The sequence below is a fragment of the Struthio camelus genome, chromosome W, assembly GCF_040807025.1.
Source record: "Struthio camelus isolate bStrCam1 chromosome W, bStrCam1.hap1, whole genome shotgun sequence".
Lineage (NCBI taxonomy): Eukaryota > Metazoa > Chordata > Aves > Struthioniformes > Struthionidae > Struthio > Struthio camelus.
Window position 1 is genome coordinate 69,024,258 of NC_090981.1, and position 14,724 is coordinate 69,038,981.

The window sequence follows — 14,724 nt, forward strand, 5'->3', positions numbered from 1 at the left end:
CCTTCAGATACTTGTACACATTGATGAGATCCCCTCTCAGTCTTCTCTTCTCCAGGCTGAACAGGCCCAGCTCCCTCCGCCTTTCTTCATAGCAGAGATGCTCCAGTCCCCTCATCATCTTTGTAGCCCTCCGCTGGACCCTCTCCAGTAGCGCCATATCACTCTTGTCCTGGGGAGCCCAGAACTGGACACAGTACTCCAGGTGAGGCCTCCCCAGGGCTGAGGAGAGGGGCAGGATCACCTCCCTCCACCTGCTGGCAACGCTCTGCCTAATGCAGCCCAGGAGACCATTGGTCTTCTTGGCCACAAGGGCACACTGCTGCCTCATGCTTAACTTGTTGTCCACCAGGACTCCCAGGTCTTTCTCTGCAGAGCTGCTTTCCAGTAGGTCAACCCTCAAAGGCTAACAGGCACTGCGAAGGGTTTCTGAGGAAAGCGGACTCCAGCAGGCAAAGGGATTCCCACGGGAAAGGCTGGTGAGGGCCGAGGGCACATGGCACACTCCCAGGGGCAGGTTTTCCTCGCTTTGCAGGAGCAGGCAGGCAGGTTTCTTAGCAGTTCCTCCATGACGACACGCACCTGCGTGTCAATCCAGGGCTGTGAAAAAGGTTCACTTCACCTATTATCGTCACAGTGATGGAAACTGAAGAAACTCAATTCCTCTCCACTCTAGAGGTTTTCCATGTTCTGCATTTGGCTACGTTGTTTTGATACCAGCATGTCTGAATAGAAAATTAGCCCAGTAGATTTAATTACAAAAGAAACTGGAGACATTTCTAGCAGAAATTAGTTTTACCTTAAGCATTTACACGCTCTTTTGTAGATACAAAAAAAATTTTTTTTTTTTTTATAAGCACCAGTGAACTCTGTGCCTCATACTCACTGAAGACAGAAAAGATCCTAGGAAATTAGATACGTTTCCAGAAGATAAGGTATTTAATGAGGATTTGGGAAATGTCTACAAATATGTTACTGTCAGTGCCTTAATACACCGGAGGTGGCCTGGCTGCCCGGCCAGCCCCAAGCTCCCTCGCCGTTGCGGGGACAACCTCTGAGGTCGACTCCGAGCTCTCCAGAGCGCTGCTTCGCTGCCTCGGCCTTTGCCAGCGTTTGTGGGAAAAGGGCAGAAGCTTTGGGTCTCAGAAGAGGTCTGTTTTCATCTCTTTTACCATACACAACAGCTTATATGTGGTACAACTTCAAAAAAGCATTTGCTCATCATTAGCCCTGCTATTCTGCATGGAATCCCATAAATTACATAGCTGTTGCTATGAAATTAAGATGTAGATAGGGAAATCGTTTACAAATCCTTTATCTGTTGCATCTGGAAGTTCCGGAGCACTGATTAGTTAAACACAGTTATGGGATAGCCTTAAAGGCAAGAAGTGTAGAGTAGTGACTTTTGCTAAGGATTCTCCTGGAATTTTATACTTCAGAGTATAAAATTCTGCGATTCTAAATAAGGAATTTATCTTTATGAAGAAAGTTGAGCGACTTCTCCTCAACATCTTCAGAACATTTCTTCCCAAGTTAGGTAATAATCAAATACAAATTAAATACCATCACAAAACATGTCATTTCGGTAAAAACATGCATTTTTGAGGAACGTTAGCAACTTGTTCTTTAATTTGGTTTCCAAACTTCTTCATTTTTGTACTATTGCTTCTAGAGTCTCTCTGTGAGCTGTAATTTCAAAAGGGACCATCCATTCCCACATGTAGCGTGTTGGTAATGCAAATAACATGTTGGCACAAGTTAGATCAACAGGGATTGACATGTGGAAATCCAATATGACCTCAGAGAAGGGATCCAGAGCTGCAACTGAAACAAATCTGCTAATTTGTCCACACGGGAAAGCACTTAACCCAGTCCGGAGCTCCTCTGAAGCCAATGGGACTCCTCCCAGCTCCAAGTTAAGTCCATGCTTAAGTGCTTTGCTGGAACAAGGCCTAAAGCAGCAGCATCCGTCACTGCTACGTCAATTAGAGTTTTTAGGATTTTGGAGACCAACTTTGATCTTCCTGGGTGCTGATTTTACCATTCCAGGTCAACTGATCATGCCAAATAATTCATTTTTAAAGTCTCTTCTGATCTTTGCTTTTAAGCATACTAGCAAGACAGATTCATTTTTATTTCTTCAAGAGTGCTTGCAGAGTAGGGTTCAACAGTCAAATAATGGCTGCCCACCTCTTGCCCAGCTTCAAAGCATCAACCAAGGGTCACCTAACATGGGCAAAAGGCATAAAATATGACAGCGTAAAAATTAAAAGCATCAAGAAAAGCAAAATCTTTTTCTTGAGAAGAATTCCTCTGTTACAAAATTGGCTTTGTTCTGAATCAGGAAGATCCAAATACTGAAAACATTTATATAATGAAAACTCCAAATACTTTGGTTTGAAAATAGCAAAATGACCTTTTGGACGTGAAGCATTTTGACAATTATATAATATTTTTTAAAGAATAAACAGGCTAAAATCCTAAGCTCAACACTAACATTCAATTTCCATTTTTTTGTCCATCCTTTCAAAATTTTATGAAAACTGATGTTCTCATAAACCATTTCAGTTTCAACAGAAGTGCATTTTCCAATGAAAAATTGTTCAGATGATTGCTTTTCTGCCTGCTTTAACTGCTCTAACTAGTTGAAAAAAGCTTTGGGAATTTCTAGGGGATAATTGCTTTAACCATTCAGCCTCACACCTTGTTATCATGAATCCTATACCTAGAGGAAAGTCTCTCTTAACATGAGAAGTTACTGGGAACCCTCAGGTGCTTTGTGCACTTGAAAAATCAAGCTATTTGATTGAATTTCTGAATATAGCTTTTTTCATTTTGGAAGCAGAATTATATTAAATTATATCATATTATAATTTATTGTTTATGAATGATATTGGAAGTGCTGATGGAATATATAAAGTATGACAGTGGGATTCGCATCTTTATTTCATTCCAGAGTAATACAGGATTATTGTACCCTGACATATTTATAGTATTGAATGGAGGAGTCAATTATGCGCCAGGTAATTGTCTACTGGGTCTACCTATAGTACTGAAGACTTAGAAGATAAACACAGGAAATTAATCCGGAGTAGGACATTGAACCTGTACTTTGTAATTGGCAAATAGTCACCAAACCTGGTCCAGAGGCCAACTGTGATGGTCTTTCTGTTTACTTTGGTGGGTTGCTAGCACACCAGTAAGACAAAACTATTATCCTGCTTGCTGTAGAAGAGCCGTTCTTTCACGTGCTGTTTTCTGCTTTACAACAGCATTACTCTTCTTCCAGTGCGTCAAATGCCATAAAAAGTGGACGTAGCCAGGAGATTCCTCCCCAAAAATGAAAATCACTGAAAAATACTTGTTCGTTTAAATGACAGATTCATAAAATAGGTTCCAAAAAAAACACAAAATCTTAAGAAGTCTCCTATCTCTTTTTCTTTCAGGGAAAAATAGCTAACCTTTTAAAAACAGTATGTTTAAATATTTGTTTTTAGAACTCACATTTTCAGCTTTCTCAAACAGCTTTTTACAGCATTTAGAATATCTATCTGTAAACAGGTTTTTCTAAAAGAAAAAGAGTCAAAATTCACAATAATAAAGCCTTCTACAGACAAAATCGGATGAAAGGATGTATTCTTCATAACTATCTTCAGTTTTTCAGTAGATTCATAGTCAAGGGCAAAGGAAGTGGTTTGCTCCACGTGAGGAGCAGCTGAATTCAACCAAAGCCCTTGACGGCAAAATTGGGATTTTTGATGGCACTGAACAGCTTGGATCAAGTCCTTGCTTGCCGTGAGCGCAACAGAGTGAAATCAGAAGTGCTATGGACGTGCATTAATTTACCCTTAAGGTAAGGTTGTCGGGCCTTCTGAACGCGAGATGCTTCTCCAGGGCAGCGGTCTCTGTCTCGTGCACGCACTCACTGCTGCCAGTCCACCGACAGGCACTTTCCATGCAAGCTCAGATTATCAAAGCAAACTTGAAAATTAATACAATAACCTAAAAACAAAAGACAGGAGATTATGGGGCTTTGCTTTCCCTCGGTGCGTAGTTGAAACACCGTGCACCTGCTCTTCGGGTGGTGGCACGGTGCACACATCTGCTTTTGTCCATGCTGCTGGTGCAAGCTGTGGATCGCCTTTCGTTATTGCCCTGCTACTCGTCCTGTAACCGCCATGAACTCATGGCGGTCATTAGGTAAATGACCTAAGCCACAACCCTCTGCCTTGCCCCGCGTGCCTGCCCCTGCGCCTGCTCAGCCTCGCTGGGGATTAGCGCGTTAAACGGACGGCTCTTCCTTCCACGCTGGGCGAGCCTGCCCACTGCCTACTCCACGGCTGCTCCTCCCAGCCAGGCGGATTAAAGGCTGCAGCGTTTCCACGTGCAAACGCACCCTCTTGCAGCCCTTGACATGCAAGTGGAGGTGGAGAATCCTATGAAGTGCGAGATTAGGGCTTTTAAAATAATTGTGATAAATGATAGCATCTGCATGCACTAATTTCCCTCAAGATGCGTTAGATTAATTTTATGAAGTTAACGTCCAGAATAGCAAACATTCGCCGTTTGTGTGACCAACGCTTGGAAGCCGTTTGAGCTCTCACAGCTCTGCACGTGCTTTCGAGCATTGTCAGTATAGAGAAAGCACAAAGCGATTTAGGAAAAAGCAGTGAGGGAGCCCAAATCTGGTCTCCCGACAAGGTATTCAGGAGATTCACGTTATGTGGGTAAACTGATACCTGGGCACTTCGGGGTCCGTTGGAGCTCAACTGCTCCTCTAACCAAGACGCCCGTATTTGAAGGCAACGTCGACAGCCACGTACTCCTGCCCCTGTTGGCTGTTAGCACGGGCAGTGAAATGATTCTCCTCGATTTATCTATTACACAAAGACATGCAATTCTCACCCGACTCCTGTAACCTACACTCATAACAAACTTGCATTGCCCTTCCTGGAGTTTTGCCCGCATGAAGGCTGTGAATCAAGCCTGCTCTTGTGTGAGCTTCTGGCTTTTCATGATGAACGGGAAATTGGACTTCCCCTGTGCAGGTGCAGAAGGAGAGGAAAGAGTGATTTGGCAGGTGTTGGTCCTTCTTGGTGCACCTGGTCATTGAAAATTTGTTGATTATCACACATATTGGTGTACCACCATATAAAGTGGATTAATCAAGCCCACAGAGCCATGAGAGTGCCAGCGTCACCTTTCCACCACAGACAAGGTAATGCCCATACATACCCCCATGCTGCCAGCAACCTCCCACAGGCAGAGCATCACAGGAGAAACCACATCGACAGGAGACAACAGCCCTTCCAATCTGCTCAGGAAACAAAGGTCAGGGTTTGGTATTAATATTTCATTGTATTATTAGTGTGTATTAGCACACTTATTCCATGTTGCATGCCACGCTGCTCATACAGTAGGGCGGAGGACCCTTTAACGACATTTGTTGAACGCTGTGAACAATCTATGGCTGAGGACAAACAGCTCTCCAAGATAAATAGGGCTTGATCTGTGTTTTTCAATGCCATACATATTACTTAACCCCAAATAAGACACAGCTGAAGGGGGTGGTATACTATTAGTTCACTATAGTTTTCCTTTTGAATAGACTGTAGAGAACAGACGGTGATTTTTACTGTCCACAGGGATGTGTGAAGTGCTGCAATCACTTGCTCCTCCTCTATTTCAAGATCTGGGACTACAGTTTCCAATGCTACCAAGTTGACATCCGTGTTTGAACATACACCACCTTCGCAGCTGGTTCAACGAGCTCCATCACAAGTAACCGAATGCCTGTGAGATATAAGCATCTGGAAGAAAAAAAACCTTAGCTGAAACTCAGCCCAGAGGAAATGGAAGTTAGAAGAAATATGGTAACACTTAGCAGAGCAAGCCAAGACCGGGATTCTCTCCTCCGTTGAGAGGATCCATGCTCCAGCTGCCAGAGCAGTGCCAAGAACCGGGGTATTACTGGGAGCCTGCTCCGTGGGTAGGATTGGACTGTCAAGAAACAAATAAATTATCTATTTTACGTCATGTTTATTGGCCCAGTCCCTTCCAGACCTACCAACCCTGACACATGCAGTATCTACAGGATGAGCACCAGTCATTCCTCCTGCTAACCTGAACATCAGTAAGAGCTAAGCTTCTGCTGAACAACATGCACAACTGAAGCAGAGCTGGATTTTCTATCCATCTACCACAAGAACGATCAAAGCCTCTTTCGTCGTCCTGTTTCTAGACCCCCACCTGATTCTTTAAGATCCTTTGGAGTAAGGAGCTATGTTAATGCCAAGACACCCACGAGACAGACAGTAGCATTGCACAGCAGTCACGACCAGGCCTTACTAACTGTCAGGACCCTTGAAAAAGGATAATCTTCTAGCAGAAGATAAAAAAAAGGGGGGGGGGGCAGGAGGGAAGGTTATAAAGAGTGCAAAATTCACCTTTTTACAGAAGCTTATCCTTCGAAGCGTCCCCTTCACCTGCATACATCTACACCATTAAAACCTACGCTACCAGGAGACCATTTGCACAGGCTTGGTTGCTGCTTCTTTTGCAGGCTAAGTACTTCATATCCTACAGTAAGTTTCTTTTCCAATATTTTTACATAAGATTTCTAGAACTGGGAAGATAGAAAGCGTAGAGGCACGAGACAGAGGGGAAAAATAAAGGACACCTTCAGACCACAAGATAAAACACACGCAGCTGAGCGTACTACAGAAGTACCTTTATCTGAAGAGAGGTCCGTGTTTCGGTCGCGTCTGGAGCTCAAGTGCAGCAGTCAAGGCCTCCTCCTGAATAGCTGAAGCCTTTCCAGCTGGACACTTTGTCCTAAGAAAGATAACATACACGACACAAGGATCATTTCGTCTGCACTTGAATAGGCACCTCTGTGACACACCAGCTGCTAACAGGCCCAACAGGACACGCACCATATGCACACCTCCTCTCTGAGCAGGCATGGCTCATATTATGCTTTATATGTTCTCTAAAATGTATGCATATGTACATATATATGAAAATATAACTTCAGTTCATTGAGATCTGTGAAGGCTGCTATTATCTTCTGAAATCACTTGCAGCATTCAACGCCTTGCTCAGTTAACAACCCTTTTGGGTCTTACAGCTTTTTTAATTTCAAAATGCTTTTGCAGAAACCCTATTGAAGTTGCAATGTTTGCTGCAGCAGTGTTCCCTCTTTCTATATAACCTGCATCTACCCCAAACGGGAATCTGCAATTTGAATCTACAACATACAACGAACCTCACATCAGGCCTTTCTATCAAAACACGTCTGATATGAGTAACTTGGTGCTGACAGCCCTGAACCTGGGGGAAACCAGGGGCTGGAGACCATAACCACAGCGGCCAATTTTGCTTGTTTGTTCCAAGGGCAAGTGTGGAAAGAACAGGTTAAGATCACCTTCTAAAAACGTGATTTATTTTTTCCTCGAAAGAGATTATAGAAGACAACAGGCTTGCTCTGCGCTACACAACACTATGACTAGTAGAGGCAACACAAACTTATCCCTTCCACTATATAAAGAAACCATTTGAAAAAATAACTTGAGTTTAAAAAACATTTAATTTCTCCTGCCCATCCTATATATTTCACTGCAATTTTTAGGATAAAACAAACTTCTTACACGGGCAGAACTCATAACTGATGAAGTTTAACATTGCGGCCCTGAAACATCTGTATCCAAAAACTTGTAAGGCTTAACACCAAGAATCAATGTTTATAACAATTATCAACTAATGTAATTCACTGAATGCATTTGATTGTAATTTTAAAACAGTTGTGTAATTTGACCAAAGGGTTTTTTTTTTTAAATGTATGAATGACTCATATATGTGACTGCATTATTGAGATTGTCATGACTGACCGACGGAGCTGAGGTCCTGACCTTACAAATAAACGTACCTTTATGGTGCCTAGCAGCTGCACAGGCATAACTTCAGTGGAAATCTGTGCACGTAGAAGCATTCGTTAATAACAGGGTTGTATTTTATTTTTATTTTCTTGTATCGGCACTACGTAAGTACCCTCCTCTTGGCAGACTAATCCAGAATACGTACGTACTGAGCTAATTCTCATTTCTGCTAATTTTGGGGAAAAGGAAGCTGCCTTACGTTAGAGGAATTTGGACCGGGAACAGTAGAGGTAAGGTTGGGGGGAGGAAGGCTTTTTTTTTTGCCCTCTCTTCAGGAGGACACGGCGATGACCTCCCATAGCCATGCAGTCAGACGGTCACATGCAAACGGTATATGTTGGCTTGGATTCGCATCCGGAGACGACCCGACGGGCCGAACGAACAACTGGGCATTAGCAGGAAGAACGCGCTGCAGCCAGCCGCCGGGACAGCGCCCGGCGAAGGGCAGACGTCACGACTAGTAGATAGCTCCCTAACAGAAAAAGCTGCCTTCCGGCACGAAGCACAGATGCGGTATGCGCCCATCTCCGTTTGCTTCGTGGTCTGCAGCACGAGGACTGACCGGAAGGACAGTTTGCTCTTCTCCCGCTGGCTCGAGGAGGACGGGACGGGACGGGACGGGACGGGCAGAGCCAGAGCCGCGGGATGAAACAGGGGAGGCGGCGTGCGGGAGCCGGGGTGCTCGCTGCCCGTGACATCGGTCTTCAGCTTTTTTGGGGATGCTTACGAGTTTCCTAAGGAAATAGGTACCTCACCCAAGCACCTGGCATTCAGCGCGGAAAGGGACTAGGGCAGGACCCTGGTCTCCTCTTAGGCAGCTTGTCCGGGCGCCGAGTCACCTTTAAGATGCATCGCTAAGATTTGTCCCAGGCCCGAAGAGAGAGGAAAAAGCTTAAAACACAAGAGCTCGTACTACCTGCCAAGACGGGGCCCGCTGCGGGCAGCTTTGCGACGGGTAGACGCGGCCAGGGTCCTCGAGGGGGTACGCCCTCGAACGCCGCTGCCAGCGGTATCGCAACAGATAACTTTCGTGCCGGGCCAGAGCAGGGCGACGAGCTTCCCGGGCCGCGAGCATCTCTCCGCAAGGCGGCGAGGCGCGAGCCCCCCGCCGGGGCATCAGCAACCACAGCCGGGGGGCACCTGCAAAGCCCCAGCCTACAGGTAGATTCATTTTGGCAGATTGGAATTAGGAGAGACAATCAGCCGATCTGTCAGAGGACCTAATAGAGAGGCACAGTTCGGATAGCTCTGGTTTACACCCGGGACGCCCTGCGCCCCCGGCCGGCCGCGCGGGCTCGGAAGAAAGCGTTCCCTCCCCGAAACCTTGCCGCCCCTCTGCTGTCAGGGCGGCAGCCTTCGCTCCTTCTGCACCCTGCCAACACCCGAAAGGAAAACCGGCATCTCACAGGGCTAAAAGGAGGCGGACGACCGGAGGGGCCGGGCGCCCGGCGCGCGCCCTCCGCTGCCCTCCCGCTGGCGGCCAGAGCTCCCCGCACGCCCACTGTCTCCCCCTCGTTTTCAATTAGAGGCTTTTTTCGCACGTGATGCGCCAAGGGAAAAGCAACACTTAGAACTAAGGTACTCCCAGAGACAAATATGATTAATGGGATAATCTTGTAGATTACAATAGTGAGAGGCAGTTCCTGCCATTTGCCGCTCTCCAAGGACGGGCTCTACTTGCATCCAGTACAAACAGCTGCAGATTCCCCCGCGCCGCCGTTACCTTCCACAATCGCCCGTCGCCCAGACCGCGTTTTACAAGCTAAATCTTCAAATTGGGAAATTTCTTGACCGAGAGAACCCGTGCAGCTAGCTGCGCGCGTGCTCACCTCCGTATAAACCTATGCACATACACACCCACGGCGCTCACAGCCATGGCAGATAATACCCTGACGTTAATCAGGTCTTAATTAAACAGTGACTAAGTCTTATTAAATAGCCTCATTTTCACCGAGAAGAGCTGTAGCTGACGGGGAGCGGTAGCAGTGGTCCCCAGCCTTCACGTGAGTTTCCATCCAGACGGGGCTGCAAACGCGCTGGAGGAGGCACCTTCCAAGCTTCGCGGTGAGCGTCTTAAAGCGTGTCACAGCACGCTAAATACGGACAAAACCCTCTGCTACTGAATTCAGGTTATTTTTCTCTGCCCCTTTACATTCGGCAGTGCCCAAAAATTAATGGCAAAAGACAGAACACGCTATCAGAGAAAAATCATTTTGGCAAACACCTGGCAAGCCGTCAACTTCTGATTCTGGCCTAAGAATACAAGATTAATATTTCTAGTAAAGTGATCAGCAAGAAAAATCTCTGCGTAAACATTGGCGCACAGATTATCAGCACTGGGCTTCCCAGTCCACGGCAGAGCGAGGGGGCAAAGCCGTCCACTTGTTTCGGAGGTGTGTTTCCACTCATCCTATCTCTGGAAACATCAGCTGCATCTATTGGCTTTGCGGGATGGATTTTGGATTTTTTGTTTTGTTTTGTGTGTTGTGGGGTTTGGGGTGGGGGGTTGTTCCCTCCCAACCAGGGGGAAGGAAACCAAACAATGAAGTGCAAAAGTCAACTCGAGAAGAGACAAAGTGCATGGCAAATTTCATAGCCGCAAAGTTTCAGCACACACAAACACTTGGAGAACATTTTTAAGTAATATAATTAACTAAACTTGTATTTAGGTTTCACCTAAACCTTTGTGTGAGCTCTGCTGTTCCACATGAACACAACAAGAGAAAAATATATTCGCGCACAGGTCTAACGGGATGTTCAGCCGAACTCAGACTGCTGTAATCGGTGCTTTCCACAGAAGCACTGTGTAGCATATATTAATCGTTTTGAGAACAAAATGCTAATTTTGAGCATTTTCAACTCTTTTTTTTTTTTTTTTTATTTCATCAGCTCACATATAACCACTCATTGCTGTTTACCTAAATTTACACAAAACTTGCTTTTAATTACACATGCCAACAGATTCCTGGTATGAAGCAAAACAAGCCACGCATTGTCCACTGCAGTCATCCATACCTTACAGCTCCTGCCACTGCCCCGTCTGTAAGCAGCACCTGCTCTAGCTTCTTCCTCAAATTCAAAAGTGGGGGTACCTGCAAACAAAAAGGGAATAGCTTGTCTTTTTTTCCCATGCAGCTCATCTGCTTACGCTGCCAAAGATGCGAGGGTTAAAATTTCACTTGAAATTACTCACCCACACATACGTAGGGTGAAAGAGCCAGAAGAATCTGACCAACTTAATTCTCATTGATGTCGACACAGTTTTTCTTTTTCTTCTACTGGCTTAGTGTATCAAGTAACACGGGGTTGCTGAGACCTTAGCAGTATTGCTTTGACTTTCTCTCTACCCAGCGGCCCTTGAACGAAGCGGAAAATGCAGTAATCTTTCTGTGTCATTAGTTATTCGGTCTCTTTATCCATCCCCATTAGTTATTTTTTTCTTTCCCCCCATGAATTTAACTTTTTAACATTACTTACGCAAACATAACCTATGCAAAACAAAGCACATTCCCTTCATTCACTCCACAGAGCCCCTCAGAAATATTGGGTTTTGGTCTATTTGGAGCAAAATTAACAGAACTTGTCCTACCCGCTGCCTCGTTCATCCCTACGATTTTATTTATCCTGCCTGCAAGACTTCCAGCCATCAGGAAGACTAATGCACGTTTTTCCAGCAGGATGCAACAAACGCGCTCCTCGGATTTCACGAAGGCAAGCTCGTGCCTTCCCCTCGCGCTCCCGTCATCCTCCTCGAAGCCCGAGCCGGGCGCAGGCTGCGGGCGACGCTGAGCTGGCTGTGCCAGCCTAAGCTGGCCGAACGTCAGGTCCGCCTGGTCTCCTGGTGGGAGCGAGCCAGGCTCGAAGGCCGGGGCAGAGCGGCTCCCGGCCGCCCAGGCCCGCAGAGCGGCGGCAGGCGATTTTGGCTGGGCTGCTACTGGCATCTGGTGGAAGAAGCAGGGAAGAGAAACCTCTCCTCCACGGGGCTCTTCCTGCGGTCACACCAAACGACCAAAACGCATCAAGAGGTCCAAGATACGCAGCACACGCACACTTCTGACCCCGAAAAGTGCTCAAACATTTTTGTATTAATTATCTGCCCTCCCGTAGGAGCAGGCAGCACGTTTCAGGGTGACGTAGCTTATCACCACGTTAGATACCACTGACACTGAGCTAAACTCCCAAATAACGATACAGCTCCTTAGTGCAAATGGACGCGCCTCAGTCCTTGGGCAGAAGACGCGCGCCTGGCGAGCCCTAACCCGCTTTGTCCTCAACAAAGACGTTTCGCCAAAGTTAAAGGAGCCGATTCGACGTTCCTGAGGAACGTTTCTCTACTAAAGCAGGGGAAGGAAGAAGGGGCAGAACGTGATAGGGATCTCGGACAAAGCGTTATGGGGCAAGAGAGCTGGCAAAGACGCAAACGGCACGTGCAGATACCCAGGGCTACTGCAAAGCTCCCCTCAAGCCCACCACTTGCCGTTTGTTCAGAAGAATCTGTTTCTTAGAAAAGACCGCCGCTAGGAAAAGCTTGTCTTTTAATATTCAGATAAGAGGGTCAATTATGAAACTGCTATAGCCACTTAAACTTAAAAAAAATCCAATATTCATTCAGCAGAATTGCGCGTGAACAAGTGAAGACCTCAAGCCAGCTGCAGGCGTTAAGCAGTTGCGTGCAAGTAACGTTTCGCGAGCACAAATTAAAGCAGCAGCAGAGTGCTGTGGGGCGTCCTCTGCTCACCCCCTTCAGCTCTGTTTCAGGAATACCCGGTATTTGAATAAAGAGGAATCCAGAAGTCAGACTTTCCAACCGGGGCCAGCCTTCAAGGACAACAAGCAGCAGTTGCTGTGACATCAGTCCCTGCACAAAAAATAGAAATATTAAGACAGGATCAAAAAAGAATCAAGGTTCAGGAATACAGTTAATGCCAGTTGACAACAGGTGTACAGAAAACAAGTCTTTATCAAGCAAAAACTAATTCAAATATACCTTTTTGCGGTAAGTCTACATATTCAGATGAAAGGTAATTGTAGATATTTATTTCTTCTCGACCACGCGGCTTTCTAATAAAAGCTGGCATTCTGACCCCAATAAAACATGTTAAGCATATTTAAAAATAGCCCAAAAGTAGTTAAATGGAATCAGCATCTCCTGCACACACTTACGGAGAAGCTCCACGGGAACCGGGTTGCAGGACTGACACTGCTCAGTGCTTTTACTGGCGATCTAGAGCTAAGCCTAGGGTCATTGGCGATAAAAAATCCAGATAAAGTCGCACAAAAAAGTAAGGAAGGGCAAAGCACAGAATGATTTTGATTGCTTGATATTAGAAGCGTTTGGTTGGAATGGTGTGAATGCAGGCAAACGCACTCCACAACGACGACAGCAAGCCACGTTTACCGAAAGGGGGAGGCGTTCAGGGAAAACGGTCTACGAGAAGGGTCTAGGAATCACATGGCAAAGCAGGCACGTCACATAAGGAAGCAGAAAACCCTTTTTATTTCTGTTTATGTCACGCGTTTCTAGGACACTTTCACATATCCTGTAGAAAGGAACCTAGCCAGCACAGGCAACCGAGTCTACGCAAACGCAAACCAGCGATTAAAACACCGAATGTAACCGGGTTGCTGGAGCGGCCAGGACGAAGCAAGGCGGCTGGGGGGGACGGCGATGCGAGTGCAACCGAGGAACGGGCACGGAGCAACTGGGACCCAGCGCAGAGCCACAACACGGCAGGGGGGACAGCCATGGAAGACAACCACCAGGAGCAGATAAACCAGCACACGAGATCGAACCAGAAAAGGCCTCCGCCCGCGGCTTTCCTTACAGCGGTGTCAGGAAGGTGCGAAGGAGAACACGGGAAGGCACCGCTCACCTGTAAACTTCTTAGTGACAAAACTGAGAGTTTTAGAGAACCTTACCTCAGCTGGGAGTATCAGTTTATGAGATACTTAAATGGAGATTTTATTTAAACCTCTAGTTAAACAGACCGTTGCTTGTGGTTCATCACACTAATGACGTCCCAACCCCAGTTCTGAAACCTCAGCAGACCAACTCAGATCTAGCGCTTTGATCCAGCTTTCTCCAGACGTGGTTCAAAACATGCATGTGCCAAGACCCTTAAAATACCTCACCTACTACACTCACTCTGCTTGCATTTTGAAGGTTTTTGCAAGTCATAAAATTAAAATATTTTTTGTTTTGAATAAAAACCTTACAGACTTTTTCTAGCCAAACTGCACGCTGAGTCTTGATGGTGGCAGTGGAGGTAGAGGGGAGCGCAGGGGAGCAACCGTGCATCCATACCATTTACACAGCATTGCAATTGCTTATTGTACATCTCTCTCTCCTTCCACTACACCTCTTCCCCCATTCACTGCTGAGAGGGAATTTTTTTTTCCTTATCTCCTCATTCAACATGCTCATGTTATGCAATTCTTCAAGAAGAAAACTTTATTGGTGATTTAAAAATCAAGATAAGAAAACCAATCTGCAGGTAAAGGCCACAGGAAAAGAGAAACCACAGACATTTTTTGGTCCTAAACCACTTACACAACACATTGGCATCAAGCAGGGGAGTACTCTCCTTAATTCTCAAACAAGTATTTCTATTGAAGTAAAGTACAGAAGAAAATCATCTGAATTTTCACTACACTCAAAAACGAATAGCAAAAAAGAAAACACTTTATCGAGAAATATCCAAGTAGAAAAGGCCCTACACCAAAGGTTCAGCCAGAAAAAAGGAACGCATTTGGTGTGATGGAGCCAAAACTTTAAGAAGTCTAGAAGCAA

General features: G+C 45.9%; 1 long non-coding RNA gene across 3 annotated transcripts; it reads right to left on the bottom strand.

The window, feature by feature from the left end:
* Window positions 1-492: 492 nt before the first annotated feature.
* Window positions 493-14,028, bottom strand: LOC104138476 (uncharacterized). Of its 3 annotated transcripts, none has more exons than XR_011137593.1 (5): window positions 12,673-14,028; window positions 10,950-11,026; window positions 5,233-6,831; window positions 3,844-3,999; window positions 493-2,223 (listed from the first exon to the last, which is right to left on the bottom strand). It is a non-coding gene; the product is annotated as an uncharacterized lncRNA (long non-coding RNA). The 3 variants fall into 3 exon arrangements; XR_011137594.1 differs by lacking the exon at window positions 12,673-14,028 and adding an exon at window positions 11,128-11,281; XR_692927.2 differs by lacking the exon at window positions 10,950-11,026.
* Between the last annotated feature and the right edge of the window lie 696 nt (window positions 14,029-14,724).